Raw genomic sequence first — 27,727 nt, 5'->3', positions numbered from 1 at the left:
AATTGCACCTCTATACACAATAAATAGTGACTCCCTATTCCTTCCTCCTTCCTCCCAGCCGCTGGCAACCACCATTCTACTGTCTCTAAGATTTTACTGCTTTAAGTGCCTCATATAAATGGAACCATATAGTGTTTGTCCTTTTGCGTCTGGCTTATTTCACTTAGCGTATTGTATTCAGCATTCATCCATCTTGTAGCACATGTCAGAATTTCCTTTTTAAGGCTGAGTATTCCATTGTATATACTATGTTTTGCTTAACTGTTCATCTATAATGGACACTTGGTTTGCTTCCACATTTTATCTGTCGTGAATAATGCTTCCATAAACATAGGTGTACAAATATCTCTTTCAGACCCTTCTTGCAATTCTTTGGGTATATAGTCACAAGTGGAATTCCTGGATCATATGGTAATTTTATTTTTAATTTTTTGAGGAACTGCCATATTGTTTTCCACAGTGGTTGCACTATTTTACATCCCTATTAACAGTGCATACGGAGTCTAATTTCAACACCTCTTTGCCAACAGTTATTTTCTGTTTTTTTTGCGGATTTTGTGATAGTAGCCATCCTAATGGGTGTGAAGTGATATCTCATTGTAGTTTTGATTTGCAGATGAGTGATATGGAACATCTTTTCATGTGCTTATTGACCATAAGCACTTTTAGTGTGCTTATTTGTTTATCTTCTTTGGAGAAATGTCTGTTCAAACCCTTTGCCCAATTTTGAGTCAGGTTATTTTGTTGTTGAACTTTAGGAGTTCTCTGTATTCTGGATATTAATCAGATATATGATTCGCAAATATTTTCTCTCATTCTGTCGATTGCCATTTTACTCTTGTTGATAGTAGCTTGATGCACAATAATTTTTAAGTTTTCATGAAATCCAATTTGTCTGATTTTTCTTTTGTTGCCTCTGGCTTTCGTGTCATAGCCAAGAACTCATTGCCAAATCCAATGTCATGAAGCTTTTGCCCTATGTTTTCTTCTAAGAGTTTTAGTTTAGATTTATATCTTTAAAAAGTGCTTTGGCATTTAATTTAAAACTTAAATATATAAACTGTTTTGTATTGTTTTCTAATTGTTCTTGGATATTTTGGTTAACCTAACCAAATTTTTTCTTTTTTAATTAAAAGTAGAAATGCTAGCATTCTTCTCTCTTTCCCCAGTTTATAAATGTTTCATTTTCAGGCTTCTCTTTGCAATTAAACCGTTTATTTTGAGATAATTGTAGATTCACATACAGTTTTAAGAAATACTTCAGCAAGATCTCATGTACTTTCTACCCATTTTCCCCTTGAGGCAACACCTTGCAGAATTACAGTACAGTATCCCATACACGATATTGGAATTGATGGTCCAGATACAGAATAGTTGCGTCATCACAAGAATCCCTGTTGTTTCCCTTTTATTACTACAATACCTATCACCCTCCCTTACTGCCCCCCCACCCCCTTGTCTTTTCAAAACTGTATAAATGGAATCATATGGTATGTAACTTTGGGGTTTGGCTTTTGCACACAGCCAGACTCCCTAGAGCTTCATCCAAGTTCTTGATTACAGTAATATTTATTCATTTTTATTGATGAGTGGTATTCCACAGTATGGATGTACTACCAGTTTGTTTAATTATTTTACGTTGAAGGATATTGAGGTTGTTTCCACTTTGAGGCTGTTATGAATAAAGCTTCTATGAACATTTATGTGCAGAATTTTGAGTGAAGATAAGTTCTCATTTTTCTGGGGTAAATGTCTAAGAGTGTAATTGCTGTGTTATATAGTTTAGTTTTTATTATTTTTTAAAAATTTTATTGAGGTCATCATAATTTACAACATTGTGAAATTTCGGTTGTACATTATTGTCAGTTACCATATCAATGCCCACCCTCCACCCTCCTTCCCCTCTGGTAACCACTAATTGTTCTCTTTGTTCATGTGTTAGTTTATCTTCCACATATGAGTGGAATCATATGAGACAAATCGTATGGTGTTTGTCTTTGTCTGGCTTGTTTCACTTAACATAATACCCTCAAGGTCCATCCATGTTGTTGGGAATGGGACTATTTTGTCTTTTTTTATGGCTGAGTAGTATTCCATCGTGTATATATATATATATATATATATATATATATATATATATATACATACATACAACGTCTTTATCCAGTCATCAGTTGATGGGCACTTGGGTGGCTTCCACATCTTGGCTATTGTGAATGATGCTGCAGTGAACATAGGGGTGCTTAGTCCTTTTATGTTGTTGCTTTTAAGTTCTTTGGATAAATACCCAGTAGTGGGATAGTTGGGTTGTATGATATTCTTTTCTTTTTTTTTGAAATCTCCATACTGTTTTCCACAGTGCCTGCACGAGTTTGCATTCCCACCAGCAGCGTATGAGGGTTCTGTTTTCTCCACATCCTCTCCAACATTTGTTATTTTTTGTCTTGGTGATTATAGCTGTTCTGACAGGTCTAAGGTGGTTTTTTAGTGTAGTTTTGATTTGTATTTCCCTGATGATTAGTGATGTTAAACATCTTTTCGTGTGCCTATTGGCCATCTGTATATCCTCTTTGGAAAAATATCTGTTTATATCCTCTGCCTGTTTTTTGATCGGGTTGTTGGTGTTTTTGCTGTTGAGTTGTGAGTTCTTTATGTATTTTGGAGATTAACCCCACGTTGGATATATGATTTGCAAATATTTTCTCCCACGTGGTGAGTTGTCTTTGTTTTGTTCATGTTTCCTTTGTCTTGGAGAAGCTCTTTAGTCTGATGAAGTCCCATTTGTTTATTTTTTCTTTTGTTTCCCCTGTCCGAGTAGAGGTGGTATTCGAAAAGATCCTTCTAAGATTGATGTCAAAGAATGTACTGCTTGTATTTTCTTCTAGGAGTTTAATGGTTTCAGGTCTTACCTCCAAGTCTTTGATCCATTTTGACTTAATTTTTGTCTATGGTGAAAGATAACGGTCTACTTTCATTCTTTTGCATGTGGCTGTCCAGTTTTCCCAATATCATCTATTGAAGGGACTTTCCTTTCTGCATTGTATGTTCTTGGCTCTTTTGTTAGAGATTAGTTGTCTGTAGTTGTGTGGTTTTATTTCTGGGCTTTCAGTTCTGTTCCATTGATCTGTGTGTCTGTTTTTATACCATTACCAGGCTGATTTGATTACTGTAGCTTTGTGATGCCTCCAGCTTTCTTCATTTGTCTCAGGACTGCGTCAGCAATTTGGGGTCTTTTGTTGCCCCATATGAGTTTTAGGATTCTTTGTTCTATTTCCCTGAAGAATATCATTGGAATTCTGATGGGATTGCATTGAATCTGTAGATTGCTTTAGGTCAGATAGACGTTTTGACTATATTTACTCTTCCAGTCCACCTGCATGGAATATCTTTCCATTTCTTTATGTCATCATCAATTTGTTTCAATAGTGTCTTATACTTTTCTTGTATAGGTCTTTCACTTCTTTGGTTAAATTTGTTCCTAGATATTTTATTCTTTTTGTTGTGATTGTAAATGGGAGTGTATTCTTGAGTTCTCTTTCTTCTAGTAGTTGTTAGAATATAGAAATGCAACTGATTTTTCTGAGTTGACTGTGTACCCTGCAACTTTGCTGTAGTTGTTGATTATTTCTAATAGTTTTCTGATGGATTCTTTAGGTTTTCTATCTATAAAATCATGTCATTTGCAAACAGTGAGAGTTTCACTTCTTCATTGCCTATTTGGATTTCTTTTATTTCTTTTTCTTTCCTAATTGCTCTGGCCAAAACCCCCAGTACCTTGTTGAATAAGAGTGGTGAGATTGGGCATCCTTGTCTTATTCCTGTTCTCAGAGGGCTGGCTTTCAGTTTTTCCCTGTTGAGTATGATGTTGGCTGTGGGTTTGTCATATATGGCCTTTATTATGTTGAGGTACTTTCCTTCTATACCCATCTTTTTTTTTTTTTTTTTAAGGAAGATTAGCCCTGAGCTAACATCTGCCACCAATCCTCCTCTTTTTGCTGAGGAAGACTGGCCCTGAGCTAACATCCTTGCCCATCTTCCTTTACTTTATATGCGGGATGCCTACCACAGCATAGCTTGCCAAGCAGTGCCGTGTCCACAAGCGGGATCCAAACCGGTGAACCCCAGGCCGCCAAGTGGAACATGCAAACTTAACTGCTGTGCCACCGGGCTGGCCCCTATAGCCATCTTATTGAGAGTTTTTATAGTAAATGCATGTTTGATCTTGTCACATGCTTTCCTAGCATCTATTGAGATGATCATGTGGTTTTTATTCCTCATTTTGTTAATGTGATGTACCACATGGATTGATTTGTGGATGTTGAACCATCATTGCATCCCTGATATAAATGCTACTGGATCATGATGTTTGATCTTTTTGATGTATTTCTGTATTCGGTTTGTTGATATTTTGTTGAGGATATTTGCTCTTTGTTCATCAGTGATATTGGCCTGTAATTTTCCTTCTTTGTGTTATCCTTGTCTGGAATCAGAGTGGTGTTGACTTTGTAAAATGTGTTAGGAAGTGTTCTGAATTCTTCAACTTTCTGGAATGGTTTGAGAATGATAGGTGTTAAAATTTCTTTGAATGTTTGGTAGAATTCTCCAGAGAAGCCATCTGGTCCTGGTATTTTATTTTGGGGGAGGTTTTTCACTACTGTTTCAATCCCTTTACTTGTGATAGATCTATTCAGATTCTTATTTTTTGATTCAGTTTTGGGAGGTTGTCTAAGAATTTATCCATTTCTTCTAGCTAGCCCAATTTGTTGGCATATAGTATTTCATAGTATTCTCTTAGAATCCTTTGTATCTCTGTGATATCTGTTGTAATTTCTCTTATTTCATTTCTAGTTTTATTTATTTGGGTCTTCTCTCTTTTTTTCTTAGTGAGTCTGGCTAAGGGTTTATCAATTTTGCTTATCTTCTCAAAGAATCAGCTCTTTGTTTCATTGATCCTGTCTGCTGTTTTTTGGTTTCAATTTCATTTATTTCTGCTCTAATTTTTATTATTTCCCTCCTGCTGACTTTGGGTTTTGTTGGTTCTTCTTTTTCTAATTCGGTGAGGTGTAGTTTAAGATTGCTTATTTGAGATTAATCTTGTTTGTTAAGGTAGGTCTGTATTACTATGAATTTCCCTCTTAGGACTACTTTTGCTGCATCACATGAGTACTTATGTTGTATTTCTTTTCTTTTCTTTTTTTTTTGAGGAAGATTAGCCTTGAACTAACTACTACTGCCAGCCCTCCTCTTTTTTGCTGAGGAAGCCTGGCCCTGAGCTAACATCTGTGCCTATCTTCCTCTACTTTATATGTGGGACGCCTACCACAGCATGGCCTGCCAATTGGTGCCATGTCCGCTCCCGGTGTCTGAACTGGCGAACCCTGGGCCGCTGAGAAGCAGAACGTGCGAACTTAACCACTGCACCGCCGGGCCGGCCCATGTATGTTGTATTTTCATTTTTCTCCAGATATTTTTTGATTTCTCCTTTAATTTCTTCAGTGATCCATTGATTGTTCAGAAGCTTGTTATTTAGTCTTCACATCTTTGTCCCTTTCCTAGCTCTTTCTTTGTAGTTGATTTCTAGTTTCATAGCATTATGGTTGGAAAAGATGCTTGATATGAGTTCAGTCTTCTTAAATTTATTGAGGCTTTCCTTGTTTCCCAACATATGGTCTATCCTTGAGAATGTTCCATGTGCACTTGAGAAGAAGGTATATTCTGCTGCTTTGGATGGAGTATTCTCTATATATTTATGAACTTCATCAGGTCTAGATTTTTGTTTAAATCCACTGTTTCCTTGTTCACTTTCTGCCTAGATGATCTATCCATTGGTGTAAGTGGGATGTTGAGGTCCCCTACTGTTACTGTGTTGTTGTTAATGTCTCCTTTTAGGTCTGTTAATAGTTGCTTCATGTACTTTGGTGCTGCCACATTGGGTGCATGTATGTTTATAGGTGTTATATATTATTGGTGGAGTGTCCCTTTTATCGTTATATACTGCCCCTCTTTGTCTCTTAGTGCCTGTTTTATCTTGAAGTCTACTTTGTCTGATAAAAGTATGGCAACACCTGTTTTCTTTTTTTGCCATTAGCTTGGAATATCATCTGACCCTTCACTTTGAGCCTGTGTTTGTCTTTAGAGATGAGGCCACTTATTGTTGGGTCTTGTTTTTTAATCCATCCCACCACTCTGTGTCTTTTGATTGGAAAACTCAGTCCATTTACATTTAGAGTGATTATTGATATATAAGTCCTTAATGCTGCCATTTTCTCTCTCATTTTCTTTTTGTTCTGTATTTCCCTTGTTTCTCATCCTGTGTATTTCAGACTTCCAATTCAGTTTGGTTGTTCTCTATGATGGTTTTCTCAGTTTTCTCTTTAGTTATCATTTGTATTTCTGTTCTGATTATTTGTTTAGTATTTACCATGAGGTTTGTATAAAAAATCTTGTAGATAAGATAGGTCATTTTCTGATAGCCTCTTATCTTCTTAGTCTGTGCAGGTTTAATTCCTTTTCTCTTCCCCATCTAAGTTATTGTTGTCATAACTTATTCCATTTTGTGTCATGACTTTGTGGTTCAAATGAAAAGATTATATTTATTTTTGACATTTTCCTTCTTTTTATCATTAATGTTATAATTGAGTGTTTGTTAACCTGTTCTGATAGAGATCTGCAATTTTATGATTTTGCCGGCTTATTTGTCTCCTTGCTCAAGGCTTTGTAAACCCTTTTTTCCCCCCAGGTATGAGGGCTTTCTTGATCATTTCTTGGCAGTTGGGGGGGTTTGTGGCAATGAACTCCCTAAGTTCTTGTTTATCTGGGAAATTTTTTATTTCTCCATCGTATTTGAAGGATATTTTCAGTAGATACAGTACTGTTGGCTGAAAGTTTTTGTCTTTCAGAATTTTGAATATATTATTCACTGTCTCCTAGACTTTAAGGTTTCTGCTGCAAAATCTGCTGAAAGTCTGATAAGGGTTCCTTTGTAAGTTATTTTCTTCTGCCTTGCTGCCCTTAATATCTTTTCTTTGTCATTGACTTTTTGCTAGTTTTACTACTGTATGCCTCGGAGAAGGTCTTTTTACGTTGGTATAATTAGGAGTTCTGTCAGCTTCTTTTACTTGTATTTCCAGCTCCTTCCCTGGGTTTGGGAGGTTCTCAGCTATTATTTATTTGAACAAGCATTCTGCTCCATTCTCTCTCTTTTTCTCCCTCTGGAATACCAGAATCCTTATGTTGCATTTCCGTGTTGAGTTTGGTATTTCTTGGGGGAGTTTTTTTGTTTCTTTTTAGTCTTAATTCTCTCTCCTCCTCCATCTGAAGCATTTCTATATTTCTGTCCTCCATAACATTAGCTGTTATTTAAAGACACCAGATTCTTCTTTATTTCGTGTGTTGTTTTTCCATCTCGAACATTTGTGATTGGTTTTTCTCTTACAGTTTCAGTCACTTTTGTAAAGAATTCCCTCTGTTCATTAATTTTGTTCCTGATTTCATTGAACTATCTATTTTTTTGTAAGTTGTTGAGTTTTTTATGATAGATATTTTGAATTCTGCGTCATTTTGGTTGTAAATTTCTGTGCCTTCAGGGTTGATTTCTGGGTGCTTATCATTTTGCTGTGGTCTAGAGTATTAATATATGTCTTCATTCTGTTTGATGATGTGGATTTGGGCCTTCTCATAGTGATAGTAACTGGTTGCAGATTTCACCTGCTGACACTGGGAGCGAGGGTCACAATCTCTGTATTCTGAGCCCACCACTATTCGTGACGTCTCTGCCTGTCCTTAGAATCTATGCTGAAAGGACCCATCTGCAATTTCTGGTTCCCTTGCTCATAGCTATGGCTTTTCTAATGTATTTGTGGGTGCTCTGGCAGAGGTCCCTTGCTTTGGCCCACTGGTTGAGCTAGAGCACTGAGTGGAGGTAGGGGTGCTTTCTCTCATGTGCAGTCCCGGGAGTGTTCTTGCTCTGCCCTCGCTATCTGCTCTCCTGGGGTGCTGAATTGATGGAGACATCCTTGCAATAGCTTAGCCACCCCTTTGTGTGGCTTTTCCATGGGCTGTGAGGGAATTTGGAGAGTAAAAGTATTCCCACAGAGAGTTGCTCCTCTCCCCCTTTTCTCAGAGTCACGTGTGATCCCATGCCCTGGGGTGCTGCCACTTGGGAGGGAGAGGAGCTCACCTTACCTCATTCCACTTCCTTTCGGGGAATCCAGCACCTCTACCTTCAAACGTATGGCTGTGAGAATCTCTCAGACATCTTTTGTGTTGTTTGAGTGTCCTCTGTTGGTTTATGAATGTCCTTTTCATTTAATCTTTGTAGGCAGAGACTAAGGGAAGAGCTCACTCTCCCATGATGCTGATGTCACTCCCTCCATAGTTTAGTTTTATAACAAACTACCAGATTGTTTTCTAGAGTGGCTGTACCAGTTTGCATTCTCATCAGAAGTGTATGAGAGACCCAGTTTTTCCACTCCCTTGCCACCATTTCCTGGTATTACTATTTCTTTCTTTCTTTCTAATTTTCATTTAGCCATTCTTATAGGAACATAGTGGTATCTCATCATATTTTTAATTTACATTTTGCTAATGGCTAATGATATTGAACATCTTTTATGTGCTTATTCACCATCTGCATACTCTCTTCAGTGCAATGTCTGTTCATATCTTTTGTCCATTTTCTAATTGGATTTTTTTTCTCTTGAGTTTTGAGAGTTCTTTATATATCCTACATAGTGATCCTTTCTTGGATATGTGGTTTGCAAATTTTCTCTCCCATTGTATAGCTTATCATTCTTTTAACGGGGTCTTTTGCAGAGGAAACATTTTTAATTTCATGAGGTCCAATTTTTCAGTCTTTTATGGATTGTGCTTTAGTTAATTAAGCCTTAAGACTCTGCCTATTCCTGTATTCTGAAAATTTTTTACCATATTTTTCTGAAAGCTTTATTGTTTTACATTCGAGTCTGTGATCCATTGAGTTAATTTTTGTGTAAGGTGTGAAATTTAGGTAAAAGTTCTTTTGTTTTTTGCATTTAATTTTTTTTAATTTGAGTTCATAGTAGTTTACATCATTGTGAAATTTCAGTTGTACTTTATTTCTTTCTGTCACTACATAAGTGCTCCCCTTCACCCTCTGTGCCCACCCCTCAGACCCCTTCCCCCAGTAACCACTAAACTGTTTTCTTTGTCCATGTGTTTGTTTATATTCCACATATGAGTGAAATCATCTGGTGTTTGTCTTTCTCAGTCTGGCTTATTTCACTTAGCATTATTCCCTCCAGGTCCATCCATGTTGTTGCAAGTGGAGTGATTTTGTCTTTTTGTATGGCTAAGTAGTATTCCATTGTATATATGTACACCACATTTTCTTTATCCAGTCATCGGTTGATGGGCACTTGGATTGTTTCTGTGTCTTGGCTATTGTGAACAGTGCTGCAACAAATATAGGGGTACATACGTTGCTTTGAATTGTTGATTTCAAGTTGTTTGGGTAGATACCCAGTAGTGGGATAGCTGGGTCATATGGTAGTTCTATTTTTAGCTTTTTGAGGAATCTCCATACTGTTTTCCATAGTGGCTGCACCAGTTTGCATTCCCACCAGCAGTGTGTGAGGGTTCCATTGTCTCCACTCCCTCTCCAACACTTGCTACTTTTAGTCTTAGTGATTATAGCCATTTTAACAGGCATAAGGTGGTATCTTAGTGTAGTTTTGATTTGCATTTCCCTCATGATTAGTGATGTTGAACGTCTTTTCATGTGTTTATTGGCCATCTGTATATCCTCTTTGGAAAAATATCTGTTCATATCCTCTGCCCATTTTTTGATCGGGCTGTTTGTTTTGTTCTTGTTTAGTTGTGTGAGTTTCTTATATGTTATGGAGATTAACCCCTTATATGATACATGATTTGCAAATATCTTCTCCCAATTGGTGGGTTGTCTTTTTGTTTTGATCCTAGTTTCTTTTGCCTTGCAGAAGCTGTTTAGTCTGATGAAGTCCCACTCATTTATTTTTTCTTGTTTCCCTTGTCTGAGAAGACATGGTATTTGAAAAGATTTTTTTAAGTTCGATGTGAAAGAGTGTACTACGTATATTATGTTCCAGGAGTTTTATGGTTTCAGTTATCTTCAAGTGTTTGATCCATTTTGAGTTTATTTTTGTCTATAGCATGACATAATGGTGTACTTTCATTCTTTTGCATGTGACTGTCCAATTTTCTCAACACTATTTGTTGAAAAGACTGTCTTTTCTCCATTGTGTGTTCTTGGCACATTTGTCGAAGATTAACTGTCTGTATATCTGCGGTTTTATTTCTGGGCTTTCAGTTCTGTTCCATTGACCTGTGTGTCTGTTTTTGTACCAGTACCATGCTGTTTTGATCACTATGACTTTGTAGTATATTTTGAAGTCAGGGATTGTGATGCCTCCAGCTTTGTTCTTTTTTCTCAGGATTGATCTTGCAATTTGGGGTCTTTTGTTGCCCCATATGAACTTTAGGCTTCTTTGTTCTATTTCTGTGAAGAATGTTGTTGGGATTCTGATTGAGATTGCATTGGATCTGTAGGTTGCTTTATGTAGTATGGACATTTTAGCTATGTTTATTCTTCCCATCCATGTGCATGGAATCTCTTTCCATCTCTTTATGTCATTAGGTATTTCTTTCAATAATATCTTACAGTTTTCATTGTATAAATCCTTCACCTCCTTAGTTAAATGTATTCCTAGGAACTTTATTCTTTCTGTTGCGATGGTAAATGGAATTGTATTCTTGAGTTCTCTTTCTGTAAGTTTGTTATTAGAGTACAGAAATGCAACTGATTTTTGTAAGTCCATTTTGTACCCTGCCACTTTACTGTAGTTGTTAATTATTTCTAATAGTTTTCTGATGGATTTTTTTAGCGTTTTCTATATATGAGATCATGTCATCTGCAAACAGTGAGAGTTTCACTTCTTCACTCCCTATTTGGATTCCTTTTATTCCTTTCTCTTGCCTAATTGCTCTGGCCAAAACCTCCAGTGCTGTGTTGAATAAGAGTGGTGATAGTGGGCATCCTTGTCTTGTTCCTGTTCTCAGAAGGATGGTGTTCAGTTTTTCCCTGTTGAGTTTGATGTTGGCTGTGGGTTTGTCATAGATGGCCTTTATTATGTTGAGGTAATTTCCTTCTATCCCCATTTTAAGTGTTTTTTTCTTAAATGGCTGTTAGAGCTTGTCAGTTGTTTTCTCTGCATCTATTGAGATGATCATGTGGTTTTTATTCCTCATTTTGTTAATGTGGTATACCACATTGATTGATTTGCAGATGTTGAACCATCCCTCTGTCCCTGGAATAAATCCCAGTTGATCATGATATATGATCTTTTTGATGTGTTGCTGTGTTCAGGTTGCCAGTATTTTGTTGAGGATTTTTGCGTCCATGTTCATCAGTGATATTGGCCTGCAGTTTTCATTTTTTGTGTTGTCCTCGTCACGCTTTGGTATCAGAGTGATGTTGGCCTCGTAGAATGTGTTAGGAAGCATTCCATCTTCCCCAGTTTTTTGGAATAGCTTGAGAAGGATAGATATTAAATCCTCTCTGAAGGTGTGGTAGAATTCCCCAGGGAAGCCGTCTGGTCTTTGGCTTTTATTCTTTGGGATGCTTTTGATTACTGTTTCAATCTCTTTACTTGTGATTGGTCTATTTAGAGTCTCTATTTCTTATTGATTCATCTTTGGGAGGTTGTAAGAGCCTAAGCATTTATCCATTTCCTGTAGATTGTCTATTTTGTTGGCATATAGTTTTTCGTAATGTTCTCTTATAACCTGTTGTATTTCTGTGGTACCTCTTGTTATTTCTCCTCTTTCATTTCTAATTTTATCTTTCTGAGCTTTCTCTCTGTTTTTGTTTGTAAGTTTGGCTAGGGATTTGTCAATTTTATTTATCTTCTCAAAGAATCAGCTCTTTGTTTCATTGATCATTTTCTACTGCTTTTTTTTTTGTTTCAATAGCATTTATTTCTGCTATGATTTTTATTCTCTCTCTCCTTCTGCTGACTTTGGGCTTTGTTCTTCTTTTTCTAATTCAATTAGGTGTAGTTTGAGATTCCATATTTTGGATTTTTCATATTTGTTAAGGTGAGCCTGTATTGCGATGAATTTCTCTCTTAATACGGCTGTTGCTGCATCCCATGTTAGTTGGTCTGGTATGTTTTCACTTTCATTTTTATCCAGATATTTTTTGATTCCTCCTCTAATCTCTTCAGTGATCCATTGCTTGTTCAATAGCATGTTGTTTAGTTTCCACATCTTTGTCCCTTTCTCAGCTTTTTTCTTGCAGTTAATTTCTAGCTTTATAGCATTGTGCTCTGAAAAGATGCTTTGTTATTATTTTCAATCTTCTTAAATTTATCAAGGCTTTTCTTGTTTCCCAACATATGGTCTACCCTTGAGAACGTTCCATGTGCACTTGAGAAGAACGTGTATTCTGCTGTTTTTGGATAGACTGTTCTCTATATATTTGTTAAGTCCAACTAGTCTAGGTTTTCATTTAATTACTCTGTTTCCTTGTTGATTTTCTGTCTGGGTGATCTATCCATTGATGTGAGTGGAGTGTTGAGGTCCCCTACTATTATTATGTTATTAACATCTGCTTTTAGGTTTGTTAATAGTTGCTTTATGTACTTTGGTGCTCCTGTGTTGAGTGTATAGATATTTACAAGTGTTATGTCTTCTTGATGGAATTTCCCTTTGATCATTATAAACTGCCCCTCTTTGTCTATCTTTACCTGTCTTATCTTGAAGTCTACTTTGTTTGATGTAGGTATGGCAACACCTGCTTTCTTTTGTTTGCCATTAGCTTGGAGTATCATCTTCCATCCCTTCACTCTAAGCCCGTGTTTTTAATTGGAGCTGAAATGTGTTTCCTCGAGGCAGCATATTTTTGGGTCTTGTTCTTTAATTCACCTCACCACTCTGTGTCTTTTTATTGGAGAATTCAACCCATTTACATTTAGGGTGATTATTGATATATGAGGACTTAATGCTGCCAATTTATCACTTGTTTTCCAATTCTCCTGCATTTCCTTTGTTTCTCCTCCTTTGTATTTTGGTCTACCAGTCGAGTTAATGTAGTTTTTATGTTATCTTTCTTTGTTTTCTCCTTATTTATTGTGTCTCTGTTCTGCTTTTCTGTTTGTTTTTTTTCAGCTTTTTTTAATTACTTTTTTTAATTTTAATTTTTATAGAAGTTACATTGGACTATAACATATATAACTTTCAGATGTACATCACAATATATTTCAAATTCTGTGTTCTGCTTTTTTGTTTAGTGGTTACCATGAGGATTGTATTCAAAATCTCGTGGATAAGATAGTCCCTCTTCTGATGGCCTTTTATTTCCTTAGACTAAACCCATTCAGTCCCTCTCCACTTCCCCTCCTAAGTTGTTTGTCTCACATCTTATTCCATCTTGTGTTATGAGTTTGTGGTTAAAATGACAAGATTATCTTTGTTTTTGGTGTTTTACTTCTCTTTGTCTTTAATGCTATACTTGAGTATTTGCTATCCTACTCTGATTCTGCCTACCTATTTATTGCTTTACTGCATTCTTTGTAACCCCTTTCTCCGTGTTTTTTTTCAGGTATGAGGGCTTTCTTGAGGATTTCTTGTAGGGAGGGTCTAATGGCTAAGAACTCCCCTAGCTTATGTTTGTCTGGGAAAGTTTTTATTTCTCCATCATATCTAAAGGATATTTTCATTGGATAGTGTATTCTTGACTGAAAGCTTTTGTCCTTCAAAGATTTGAATATGTCAATCCAGTCTCTCCTAGCCTGTAAGGTTTCTGCAGAGAACTCCAGTGAAAGCCAGATAGAGGTTCCTTTGTAGGTTATTTTCTTGTGCCTTGCTGCCCTTAGTATTCTTTCTTTGTCATTCACTTTTGCCTGTTTCACTATTATATGCCTTGCAGTAGGTCTTTTTACATTGACATAGTTAGGAGATCTGGTAGCCTCTTCCGCCTGGATTTCCATCCCCTTCCCTGGGTTTAGGAAGTTCTCTGCTACTATTACTTTGAACAAGGTTTCTGCTCCATTCTCTTTTCTCCTTCTGGAATACCTATGATTCTTATGTTGCATTTCCTAATTGAGTCAGCTGTTTCTTGCAGACTTTATCCATTTCTTTCAAGTCTTAGTTCTCTCTTCTCCTCTAGCTGGAGCATTTCAACATGTCTATCTTCAGTTATGCTGATATTCTCCTTTATGATGCCCTCTTGAGTGTTCAGGGAATCCATATTTTGTTTTATTTCTTCCATTCTGTCTTTCATCTCTTAATATTTCAGATTGATTTTTCTTTATAGTTTCAGCCTGTTTTGTGAAGTAGCTTCTGAACTCATTGAATTGTTTCTCTACATTCTTTTTTAACTCGTTGAGTTTTTTGATGATAGCTGTTTTGAATTCTCTGTCATTTAGATTACATATTTCTGTGTCCTCGGGACTGATTTCTGGGTACTTGTTGTTTTCTCTCTGGTCTGGAGATCTGATATAATGTTTGATATTGCTAGAGGGAGTGGCTATGTTTTTTAGCATCCTGGTGTTATTTTGTCACAGTTACTGTCTATTGCCACTGGGTGGGGGTCAAGAGCTGCGTATTCTGAGCCCTCTGCCTCCTGCGCGATCCTAAGCAGTGGAGCCTGGCTGGGCGGGTTGGGGGAGGGGCGCTTTCTCCTTCATGCTCTTGGGGGTTTTCTCACTCTGCTCTCGCTATCTGCTCTTCTGGGGTTTTGACTTGATAAGGTCACCCCTGACAAAAGCTGTCACCTTGCTAGAGGACTTGCCTCTAGGCTGCAAGAGCCCACTGGGGATCCTTGATGTTCCCATGAATGAACATCCCCTCCCCCACTCCTTCCCTCTCAGAGGCCTCCCACAGTCCTGGATCGCAGTCTTTAGAGGGGGAAAAGAAATTTTCTCTTACTCCATTCCACCACCTCTTAGGGGTCCTCCTGCCTCTCTGCCCTCTGTGGTATGGCTGTGTGAGTTTCTCCAACGTTTTTTGTGTTGTTTGGATGTCCTCTGTTGGAGTATGAATGTCCTTTTCGTTGTATGTTGGAGGGGAGAGATTACTGGGGAAGCTCACTCCGCCATGATGCTCTCAAGGTTCTTTTTTTGACCTATGGATGACCAATTGTTCCAGCACCATTTCTTGAAAAGGCTACATTTTTCGTCTGTTCAGTTGCTTTGCATTCTTGCTGAAAAGCAATTGGGAATATTTGTACGTATAGATATTTTTTAATGTAAGGAAAGGTACTAAATAGAAAATAAAAATCACATGCAATTCCACCTCTTTGAGATAATCACTATTAATATTTTATTATTCCTTTCTAGTCTTTTCTTTTAGGTGTGTATAAGTGCATGGCATTATGTACTTTTTGTGTAAAAAAAACCCAGAAATTGTTCCTAGCTTTGTTCTCTTTTTATGATGAGCCATTTTCCATTTTTTTTAATGTAGCTCTGCTGTAGTTTTTATTGATGGGATTTTATAGTATTTCCATCCATTTTTTTCATAGCATAGTATTCAGGATAATGATTATATTGTTAGTATATACTTGTTAAATTAATTTAGACAGACTCATCCTACTGAATATAGTGTTTACCTTAAAAAGACAAAATTCTACTTTACTTTTTATCCCCTTTTTTACCTGCTATCTTCTGCCATGCTTTGGAGTAAATTCCAGCATTTGGCAATTTCTTCAGAGTAGAGTGTTTATTTCTTTGAATTGTATACAAGGTGAAGAAGTTCCAGTGTGTTGGGTTGCAGAGCACAGTTTTTTCCTACACTATGGTGTCTCACCTATCTAGTCTACTTCTGGTGTAGGAACAAGGCTTTGAGGCAGATTTCTGGAGGAAAATATAGAATCTAGATTCTATTCTCTTCCAGCTTTGGAAGGTATATACAACAACAGTATTTAAGCACCTACATTATGCTGAGAACTGTTCTAGGTTCAGGGGAGAGGACAAGGGACAAATATATGAAGTCCTACTTAATTCTATTACTAGTCAGTAAGTAGCCCTATGTTTATTCTGGTAAACAAAGAAACTGAAGCACATAGGCATTCTTTGGCAGTATCCATTGTGCCATTCAGCCTCTTTACTTATGCAGTTAGTTTGTTATGTAACTTTCTAGCAATTTTTTGTCTGTTTGGAGGTCTTTTCAAATAATACTTCATGGTCAGCCTCTTTTTTAAAAAAAAAATTAATCTTTTGTTCTTTCACCATGTGATATAATTTTTAAATAAGATCCCTGTATGTTCAATTTGACTATTATCTTTATTACTTCTTAAAAATGAGGTGGCTTTTTTTCTTTTTTTTGAGGAAGATTGGCCCTGAGCTAACATCCACTGCCAGTCTTCCTCTTTTTGCTGAGCAAGATTGTCCCTGAGCTAACATCAATGCCCATCTCCCTCTATTTTATATGTAAGACGCCTGCCACAGCATGGCTTGATGGGTGGTGGGTAGATCATGCCCAGGATCCAAACTGGCAAACTCCAGGCTGCTGAAGCACAGTGGGTAAACTTGACCACTACTGGGCTAGCCCCTTGAAGTGACTTTTAGTGGGATGTGAATACAATAGTTAATAGAAAGTCAGATCTAAGGAAAGGAGTGAGGAAACATGTAACTTTTAAGTAATTTAGCATCTTTGCTGTTATAGAACATAAGATTTATCTAAGCTTCCTGGGAGCCAAGGTTCTCATTACGCTAAGTAAAGAAATATATCACAAGTTCTTCAGAGGAGACAAAGATTTTCCTTGCATTAAATTCTAAATGATTTCTAAAATGTGAATTCCCTTATGTAAGAGTTATTTAGAGAGGAATGGACGGTGTTGTTGACAACAATTTAGCAGCACAGATTCGGTAGCTCTCAGACTCTTTTTTGTAATGATTTTTTTGTTGTTGATAAAAAGAGAAGGATATGGTATATAAAAAACTCAGTGAAGATAGATTATATATGATGGTACGCTAATGTGCTTCAAAATAATAGATTTTTCTTTTTGTTTTGATACTCTAACTTGATCTAAGAGTAAAATAGGCGTGAATAGATACAGTATTTTTTATTCTCCTCTAGCCATTGTTCTGATTTGGACTTTCGCTAGCTGGGTAGCAGACAATTTTAGGATTTTGCTTTCTAATGAAAAAACGGCATAATGGCATATCAGAATTCTGTTTTGCTTGTTGATGCTCTGGAAATCAGTTGAGGAAACGGTATGTTTTAAGAAAGTTGAGAAGTATTTATGTCTGACTAGAAGGCCATTTCTTCTCTGTAGGGGTACTTGCTGTTAGAAAGCTTACAGTTTCCTCAGGAGGCAGGTTTAGATCTGCTACTGGCACCTAATGCAAGTGCTTTATTGAGACCACTAAAAACACCAAAGAGGGGCCAGCCCTGTGGCGTAGTGGTTAAGTTCAGCGTGCTTGGCTTTGGTGGCCCGAGTTCATGGGTTTGGATCCTAGATGTGGACCTACATGACTTGTCAGCCATGCTGTGGTGGTGACCCCTATATAAAGTGGAGGAAGATTGGCACAGATCTTAGCTTCGGACTAATTTTCCTCAGCAAAAAACAAACAAATGCCGAAGAATGTGATACAGATCATTTTGGCTTAAAAGACTTTCAAGATTTCCAGTAGTATAACCAGTCAGATGTCTGCTGTAAAAAAATCCTCATATTTCCAAGAAATGTCGTATTTTGGGCAGCATGGTGTCCTGTTTTGCTTGACTGAGTTAACTTAAAAAAACCAAACAACTTTTCAGGGGATTGAAAGAGGTGACTTAGAGTGAGGTATTATTTTACACTATACTTGCCTGTTGGAGTAGGAGTGCCACTGACAGAGATTGTAATTCTTCTAGTTAAGGTATAGCCATTCCTTTTTTCATAGTATGTTAAATGTCAGAACTAATTGTCCTTTTCTTTAATAGACTTGATTTTTCAACAGTTTTAGGTTCACAGCAAAATTGAGCATAAAGTAAAGAGATTTCCCATATACTCCTTGCCCTACACATGTGCTAGCCTCTCCCATTAAAACCATCCCCCACCAGAGTGGTACGTTTGTTACAATTAATGAACCTCCATTGACACATAATTATCACCCAAAATTCATGGTTTACTCTAGGTTCACTCTTGGTTTTGTATATTCTGTGCATTTGGACAAATGTATAATGACATGTATCTGTCATTGTAGTATCATACAGAGTATTTTCACTGCCCTAAAAATCCTCTGTGCTCCACCTAGTCATCCTCCCCTGCTAGCACGCAACCCCTGGAAACCTCTGATCTATTCACTGTCTCCATAGTTTTACCTTTTCCAGCTTGTCATATAGTTGGAATCATAGGTATGTATGTGTGTAGCTTTTCAGCTTGGCTGCCTTTACTTTGCAATGTGCATTTAAGGTTCCTCAATGTCTTTTCATGGCTTGATAGCTCATTTCTTCTTAGCTCTGAATAACGCATTGTCTGAATGTACCACAGTGTATTTGTCTATTCACCGACTAAAGGACATTGTAGTTGTTTCCAAGTAGTGGCAATTATGCATAATGCTGCTAAAAACATCTGCATGCAGGTTTTTTTGTGGTCCTAAGTTTCCAGCTCCTTTGGGTAAATACCAAAGAGCACAATCCCTGGATTGTATGGTAAGAGTATGTTTAGTTTTATAAGAAACCACCAAATTGTCTTCCAAAGTGACTGTACCATTTTGCCTTCCCATCAGCGTTGAATGAAAGTTTCACATCCTTGCCAGCATTTGGGGCTGTCAGTGTTCCAGATTTTGGCCATTCTAAAGGTTTTCAGTGGTTATCTCATTGTTTTAATTTGTATTTCCCTGATGACATATGATGTGGAGAATCTTTTCATATGCTTATTTGCCATCTGTGTATCTTCTTTGGTGAGATAAATTTTAAGATCTTTGGTCAATTTTTTAATTAGATTGTTTTCTTATTGTTGAGTTTTCAGAATTCTTTGTGTATTTTGGATAACAGTCCTTTTTCAGTTGTATCTTTTGCAAATATTTTCTGCCAGTCTGTGACTTGTCTTCTTATTCTGTTGACATTGACTTTTTCAGAGCAAAAGTTTATAATTTTAATGAAATCCAGTTTATCGATTGTTTTTTTCACAGATCATGCCTATATGGTGTTGTATCTAAAAAATCATCATATCCAAGGTCATCTAGGTTTTCTCCTACATTATCTTCTAGGAGTTTTATAATTTTGTGTTTTACATTTAGGCCTGTGATTCCTTTTAAGTTAATTTTTGTGACAGGTATTAAGGTCTGTGTCTAGATTCGTTTTTTTTTTGCTTTTTTGGGGGGGGGGCGGTGAAGAAGATTGGCCCTGAGCTAACATCTGTGCCATTCTTCCTCTATTTTATGTGGGATGCAGCCACAGCATGGCCTGATGAGCAGTGCTAGATCCATGTCTGGGATCTGAACCTGCAAACCCTGGGCCACTGAAGTGGAGTGTGTGAACTTAACCACTATGCCACCGGGCTGGCCTCTTCTGCATTTTTTTCGTGCATCGTTTTTTGCATGTCCAGTTGTTCCAGCACCATTTGTTGAAAAGACTGTCTTTGCTCCATTGTATTGCCTTTAGGGCTCTATTTTTAAAATTACACAGAGGTATTTTATGGATTTGTGGTCACTTTTTCTCAGAGAAAGGAGGAGTCATTGTGAATTGTGAAGTTATTCTAAAGGTGTCTGCTGTGTCATTTTTTTCCCATCATCCATTTTGGTATAGACAGAATATTTGTGTTGAAATTTTAGAGTGTTTCCCACCATAGGCCATGGAGTTTTTATTGCAAAAGACTCCCAAATTCATATGCATATAAGTGTTTTCTCAACAGCAATATTGAAAGTGTAATTATTTTCATGCCAATCCTTGACATTTTTGGACTGAAGGTGTCCACTCATTGAGAATGATTGATGCCGTTATACTCGGAGTCTTAAGACTTGCCTCTTATTTGTCCTGTGACCTTTGTTTAAGTACGCATAAAAACCTAATTTAGATGAACATTCAGTATATGTGAATGAACTTGTCACAAAGCACCCAGCAGTTTTTAGCTCCTCTAACATTTTCCCACTTTTCTGCAGAGAATTTTAAAGAAATTTCTTACTTAACAAAAGAAGCTTCAAAAGTCATATTTGAAAAATCAAGGCTAATTCCAGGCATTATAAATTAGATAAGCCCAAGAGGTTTTAAATATAAGTGGGACGTTTCTACAAAGAGCATATGCAGTGGTTGATGTCTGGGACTTTGGAGCCAATAGGGCTGAGCTTAGGAACCCTCCTCAGTCACGTGCCTAATACAAACCCTCATCTGTGAAATAGGAATGAAACTAGAGCATACTTTTTTACAGAATTATTCTGAGAAATAAATGAGATTATGCATATAAGCATTTAGCAGAGTACCTGGCACAGAGCAGCAATCACTAAATGTCCATTTTTGGTTTTATTTTGTATTATCAAGTAGTGAGACTTAATCACTAATCTAATTTAAATTCTAACTTTAAGACACAGCCACTTGTAACATTAGGGATGTCAACAGTTAGGAGTTTCTGGTTCCACTTTGGTTAAATGGAATAGTTATAAATAAGTTTGCACTATAGCAAGATAATGTTTTAAACTGTACATTTTCTACTATAATGATTTTTTTTTTTACTAACACTTGGGATTTCTTCAAAGCCTAAAACATTGTTCTTCTACTTAATAATAACAAAGGTAATAGTTTTCTGGTATTCAGCATCTTATCAGAATGTTTATGCTTTGCCAGCAAATTCTTAACCATGTGCCATTTTAACTGTTGTCCTTTAGGCTGACTTTTTAAAATAAATTTCTGTCTTGTATCCCCTATTATATTTCTAAGCCCCTGAGGTCAGAGAACCACATGTTATACTTTATGTTCCCATAACACCTTTGTAGTAAGGCAGTCAATAGATAGTGACTAAATGATGTGGTTAAAAAAATAAGAAGAAAAAGTAATGTGTGATTAGTAGAAGCAGCTTAAATTTTTTTGTTTTATTCTTCTCTACATATATGATGCTATTTTACTTTAAAAATAAATGAGTCTTCTGTCGTAAGGGATGTCTTAATAAAATTACAGATGTTATACCTAAAATATTAATCTGAATCCTACTAAAAGTGAAACTTTTTGTAGATAAGAATTTCATCAAGTGGCTGTATTTTAAAGCTTTGCTTATAAGTGTTAGTAATTAAGCCTTTAAAATCCCTCTGTAACAAGTGTTGAAAGTGATCTGGTTTTCTTTGGAAGGTTTTTGATGTTTATAATTATACCCAGGTTGAGTTAACCCCCCTGAGTAATAAACACATTAGCTTTACAGAAAAATGTGCATTTTAAACTGGCTTCTTGCTTTTTTTGCTGATTTTTTCTCTTTTTCTTTTCTTTGCTTGTGGTTCCTTCTCTATAGTGTCTCTTCTCTCGAACTTAGGAAAAAATATAAAGAAATTCACCTTAAGAATTTAGGGCCTTGTCTTCACCAGGTGAATTTATGTTTTGATAGAAATTGTTTGGAGAGGGTCCAAAATAACTAACTAACGGTGGAATTTCAAGCACTGTAGCGCTCACGTCCAGGATTCTCAATTCAGGTCATGCTTTTCAACACGTTTGGCTCAGTTTCTAGGGCAGTGTACACACTGCATAAAAACACTTTATTTATAGACAGCTTCATTTAAAATACCACATAGAGAATCAAAGAAGTAATTAGTTGAAGTGACAGGTGGAAGGACGAGTCTGTAGTAAGGTAAAAAGGCCTCACCCGAGCAAAGGATTTGACTCGGTAGTAAACTTCTATAAAGGTAAACTGAGATCAGCTTATGGAGTTTTGGGTATAAGTAATTTATTTTAAGTTTTTAAAGGAAGAAGGGAGGTAATAAAACAGTTTTAAGGAAAAAGTCAAGTGCTGACTGAAGGAGATTAGGAAATCCGTTTGCAATCTACTATATTAATACATAACAGTGGCATTAACTGGTGTCTTGGTTTCTTTTTCTTTTCCTTAAAGCTATTTTTCCGTTGAGCTCTAATTCACATACAGTAAAATTCACTTGTTTAAAGTGTACAATTCAGTAATTTCTAGTTTATAGCTGAATACTATTCCATTGTATGGATATAGAACATTTTGTTTATCCATTTGTTAGTTGATGGGGATTAGATTCTTTCCACTTTTTGGCCACTATGGATAATGCTGCTATGAACATTAGTTACAAGTTTTTCTGAAAGCATGTGTTTTCAATCCTCTTGGTTATGTACTACCTAGGAGTGGAATTGATGGGTCTTAAAGGTAACTATATTTAACCCTTTGGAGGAACTGCCAAACTTTTCCAAAAGTGACTGCAGCAATTTACATTTCCATCTGTAACCTATGGGGGTTCCAGTTTCTCCACATCCTCCCTAAAACCTGTTATTGCCTGTCTTTTTGGTCATAGTCATCCCTAGTTGGTGTAAAATACTATCTTGTTGTGGTTTTCATTAGTATTTCCCTAATGACTGATGATGTTGAGCATCTTTTCATGTGCTTATTGGCCATTAGTATAACTTTAAGAAATGCCTGTTCAAAGTCTTTGCCCATTTTTAAGTTTTGTCATCTTTTTATTGTTGAGTTCTAAGAGTTCTTTATATGTTCTGGGTACAAGTCTCTTATCAGATATATAATTTACAAATGTTTTCTCCCATTCTGTGGGTTGTCTTTTTCACTTGCTTGATAGAGCTCGTATTCTTTTTAATCTTAGTGTGAATGTCTCTAGTATTTCTTTTATTTTCTTGACATGAAGCTGGTTTGTTTTTTTTTTTTTTTTTTTTAGGAGATATCCTTTTTTTAATTTACTAAGATTTTTCTCAAGAATGAGTGCTGTCGTTTATTAGATTCCCTTTTGGCATTGTCAAGAAGACCTATCTTCTTCTCTTTTTTATCTTTGTGTGATGTCCTGTTAATAGATTCTTCTCATATTTATCTTGACAATTCCTAAAATTGATTCTCCTTAGTCATGTTTAGTATTACTACTGCGTTTGAGTTTCTTCTATATAATTTAGGATTTTTTGAAGTATTCTTAAATATGAGTGCTATATGGATACTTTATTATAACTTTGATAGGTGTTGGTGTCAGAGGTGTACTGAATTTGTAATGTGAACGGGAAAGTTTTCCATATTTCTTATGAGCGCTGAACCTTGTGATCAAATTCCATTCCTTGAACTTGAAAGTTTGCAAGTGCTTAGGTGCTTAGTGTCTTTTAGAGCATAATTTGTTGACAAAACCTTAATTTCGTCCGTGATTTTCTATTTCTTGAGACAGTTTTGCAGTGTATATTTTTATGGAAAGTGATGCAAAATTTAAAACACATCACTGCATATTTGAACTTAGTAATTTATTTATTTTAAATACCTCTTTGTTTTGCAATATATAATAAAGGCCTATATTTAGTGCAAAATACAAAAATACTTTTTATCTATGCCATTCTGATTCCTACTGATGTGTTTGTATCTTGAGACTTGCTGGGAAATTGTCTATTCTTAGCGTTTATATTGTGCTGCTCCCACCAAAAACAGAACCAGCTCTTGGATTCATTCATCGTTTTTACTTTCTCTACTCTAAATCATTAATTCTTGTTTTTTCCTTTAAATCCCTCTACTAGAAATGGAGACAGAAAACAGGGAGTTGGGATATGCATCTCTGAGGTTAACGTGAGTGGTCCTGTTTTCGTTGTAGCAGGCCATTCTGGAATTTAGCATCACATCGTCTTGGCTCACCTCTGATTTTAACCTTAGGTGTAAGAAAAAGTACCATGAGAGCTCAGAGCCCAGGCTGACCTTCCTGGTGAAAGTGAGCCAGTTAATTTCTCTGCTGTGGGACACCAGCTAGATCAGAACGTAAGCATGGGCTAGTAGTGAAGGAAAGTATGTCCATAGAGGCCATCCTTAATCAGTAGGAGACAGGAGCAGATGGATAACAGCTCGTGTCTGATCCTATAGGCAGGCAATTCTGAGAGACCCTCTGTGTACTTCTCAGGAAGTTTAAGTAGAATGAGCCCCTGTTGTCCTTAAGGATGACTTTGATAATATGCCATTCCTTATATTGACTTTTCTTCCATCTCTGTCATACTGTTTCAGCTCCCTCAGGTCATTTCCTAGACAGGCTACCTGCATTCAAGTCCTTACCTCACCCTTTGCTTTTGGGAGAACCAAAACTAAGACAGATGTCATTAGAGTACTTAGTATTTAAAGAGATGATAATATTTCAAGACTTGAAACGGAATGATCACCAAGGGTATGGGTGTAGATAGAGAAGAGGGCCAAGATCTGCGTTCTCTGCCACTTTAATGTGTTAAGAGGTTGGCCTAAATTGGAGCAACTAGCAAGGGAGACTGAGATATGAACAAAATTAGGAGGATGTGGTGTCTTGGAAGCTAGGTGAAGAAAATGTTAAAGTAGTGGGGAACGATGCTGCTAATAAGTCAGGGGAGATGTGAACTTAGAATTGTCTATTTGATGTAGCAATATGTTAGCCATCGATGACGTAGGAAGAACAGTTTCCCTTGAAGTGATGAAGACAAAAGTCTTCTTTCTTTTCCCATTCTCCCCCTACTTCCTTCCTCTGATTATAGAATGATCTAATGTTAGGCTTTCAGACTTAAGTAAACCAATTTTACCTGGGATGTTTGCATTTGTACCCGTATTTCTAATTGTGGAATGAAAGAGTTTTTCTGTAAAAATAATTAGGCCCTCTTGTTGTTGCATAAATTATGTCATTCCTCCTAAACTGAGATGGAGGAGAATTCTGAAGATTTTTCTTCTACCTTGACCAAGTTTCCTTCATGAAGAGATGAGTCAGGATGGAAATCTTCCATGGGAGTGTTTTTTCTATAAAGAGAACAGTTTCATCTACACTGAAAATCTCCTGATATTTCTGCTTCTTGTTAGGATACAGGAGGATACAAAAAACCTTTGTTCCCCTGGTAAGAATTGAAAAACCTGGAAAGAATAAAAATCACTCTTTGAAAAAGAAGTAGGCCTTGCAAAAATCAGTGAAATCAAGGAAGCCTTAGTGAACTGAATTCCAGAGATGCGTGAACCTCTCATACATAGGTGAGTCAAGAGTGTGGAAGTTTCCCTCCCTGGGGGGCATGTGCTTGGTATCAGTATAGGATGGAGAAGCAGGACTTGCCATAAATGGAGAGACTTTAGGAATTCAGATAAATCATCCAATTCTTGAATGACAGTGTGGGCTTTTGGGAAGGGATGGGAATGTGACAGAGCCCCAAAGGCAAAGTAAGATCATCAAGCCTGATAGTTCCATCTGCCTTGAATGTTGCCCCAAAGCAGCAATAGAGGAGGGGTTGAAGAGCCTAAAGAAATGTGTATTCTTGCCAATTCTAATGGTTCTTGAATCGTGGGACCCTACCGGAGTTGACTCTACAGATAAAGTGAACCAGAAACATCGGGAACTGCAGCCCAAATTCTTCCTACTTCATGTTTTTGGCAAGATCAGAAAGGTGGCGTAGTTGGGCATGGGGAAGTTAGGGGTCAAATCAATCACAGATGAGCTTAATCTAATTAAAGCTGTAGCCAATCCCAGCTCAGATTGATTCTACTAGGAATCTGAATTATCAGTCACTCATCCTAACTGAGAGAAGAGTATAGACTCTCTGGGAAATAAGGAAAACTTAACAAAACACTGTTATACTTAATTTTCAACTGTTATCCAACAAACAGCATCTAGAATACTATGAAAAATTATGAAACATACAAAGAAACAGGAAAATATGATTGTATAAGAGAAAACAGTAAACAAAAGCAGGCTGATAGGTTACCCAGTTATTAGAATTAGGAGACAAGGATTTTAAAGCAATTTACAAGATAATATATGGGGGATCGGGTATTTCAGGAGAGTAATGGAGACTCTGAAAAAGAACCAAACACAGATTCTAAAACTGAAAAATGGAATATCGTAAAAAACCTGAATGGGCTTAACCGCAAGGTTGTAGTAAGAAATAGACTGCAGGAAATGGTAAATGTTTGAATAAATGCGAAAGTCTGTTTTCTAGTTTTTAAATTTATATAAATAACAGTTGATAGTGTAAAGCAAAAAACATATTGTAGGATTTATAATATGTGGAAGTAAAATAATGACAATAGCATGAAATATGGGAGACAGTAAGTGTAAGTATAAGTTATACTTTTTTACATTTCTTAGATCATTTGTGACGTGGCATAATACTATTTAAAGGTGGACTATGATGAATTAAGAATGCATACTGTATATTCCTAGAGCAACCAAAAATAGTATAGCTAAAAGGTCAGAAAATGAGATAATATGGAAAAATATAACTTTATTTGAAGGCAGGAAAAAAAAAGGACAAATAGAAAATAAATAGTAATGTAATAGACTTAATTAAGCCATACTAATGACTATATTAAATATAAATAGTCTAAGTGCACCATCAAAACATAGAAATTGTCAGATTGGATAAAATAGCAAGACCTAACTGTATGCCCCATTCAAATAGGCACTTTATTTATTTATTTTATTTACTTTTTGAGGAAGATCAGCCCTGAGCTAACGTCTGCTGCCAATCCTCCTCTTTTTGCTGAGGAAGACTGGCCCTGAGTTAACATCCTTGCCCATCTTCTCTACTTTATATGTGGGATGACTACCACAGCATGGCTTGACAAGTGGTGCCATGTCCGCACCATGTCCTCACCCAGGATCGGAACCGGGGAACCCCCGGCCACCGAAGCGGAACATGCTCACTTAACCACTGTGCCACTGGGCCGGCCCCAGGCACTTTAAATATAAATACAAATTTGGTTAAAAGTAGTAGATGGAAAAGGATATGCCATATTAACACTTATCAAAAGAAATTTCCTGTTTCTGTAGTGATATCAGGCAAAAATATATTTCAAGACAAGGATGATTAGCATATAAAAAGAACATCTTAAAATGATAAAAGGATGCATTCATCAAGACGATATAAGAACTCTAAATGTGTATTCATTTTGTAATAGAACTTCAAAATACATGAAATAAAAATTGACAGAAATAAAAGGAGAAATAGATCTATTTACACCTATGCTTAGAGATTTCAGTACTTTTCAGTAATTAGCAGGAAAAGAATGCCATACATTGGTAAGGATATAGAAGATCTGAACACCACTATCAACCAATTTAACACATTTATAGAACCATACTCCAAGAGAGGCAGAAAGTGACATTCAGGTGTACAAGGAACCCCCACCAAGGTAGATGTTATGTGGGGCTATCGAAAAGCTTCAACATATTGTAAAGACTTGAAATCATAGTAGTATGTTCTCTGACTACTATGGAATTAAATTAGAATTCAGTAACAAAATGAGGTTTAGTAGATTCCCAAATATTTTGAAATTAAGGCGATTCTGAATAACTCATGGGTAAAAGGATAAATCAAACGGGAAATTAGAAGCATTTTAAACGAATTCAACAAAAAGATAACATATCAAAGTTTATAATATGCGAGGCCAGCCCTGTGGTCAAGTGGTTAAGTTCATGCGCTCCACTTTGGTGGCCCAGGGTTTCACCAGTTTGGATCCTGGGCACGGACATAGCACTGCTCATCAGGCCATGTTGAGGCAGTGTCCCACATGGTACAACCAGAGGCACTCACAACTAGAATATATAGCTATGTACTGGGGGGCTTTGGGGAGAAGAAGAAGAAGGAAAAAAAGATAGGCAAC

At 36.6% G+C, this 27,727-nt stretch overlaps 1 protein-coding gene across 11 annotated transcripts in view; it reads left to right on the top strand.

The window, feature by feature from the left end:
- Positions 1-27,727, top strand: part of ERBIN (erbb2 interacting protein) — a 135,605-nt gene that overhangs the window by 13,828 nt on the left and 94,050 nt on the right. For 2 of the 11 annotated variants that reach the window (XM_070519575.1, XM_070519573.1), the window contains exon 2: positions 24,938-25,102. The exons of the other annotated variants lie outside the window; for them this stretch is intronic. The gene's annotated coding sequence lies outside the window, so the exon portion shown is untranslated. The remainder of the gene's footprint in view (positions 1-24,937; positions 25,103-27,727) is intronic. 11 annotated transcript variants of the gene reach the window in all.

The sequence above is a fragment of the Equus asinus genome, chromosome 10 (assembly GCF_041296235.1).
Source record: "Equus asinus isolate D_3611 breed Donkey chromosome 10, EquAss-T2T_v2, whole genome shotgun sequence".
In the NCBI taxonomy this organism is placed as follows: domain Eukaryota; kingdom Metazoa; phylum Chordata; class Mammalia; order Perissodactyla; family Equidae; genus Equus; species Equus asinus.
Note: the sequence above shows the minus strand (reverse complement) of the source record. Positions and strands in the feature narration are given on the sequence as shown.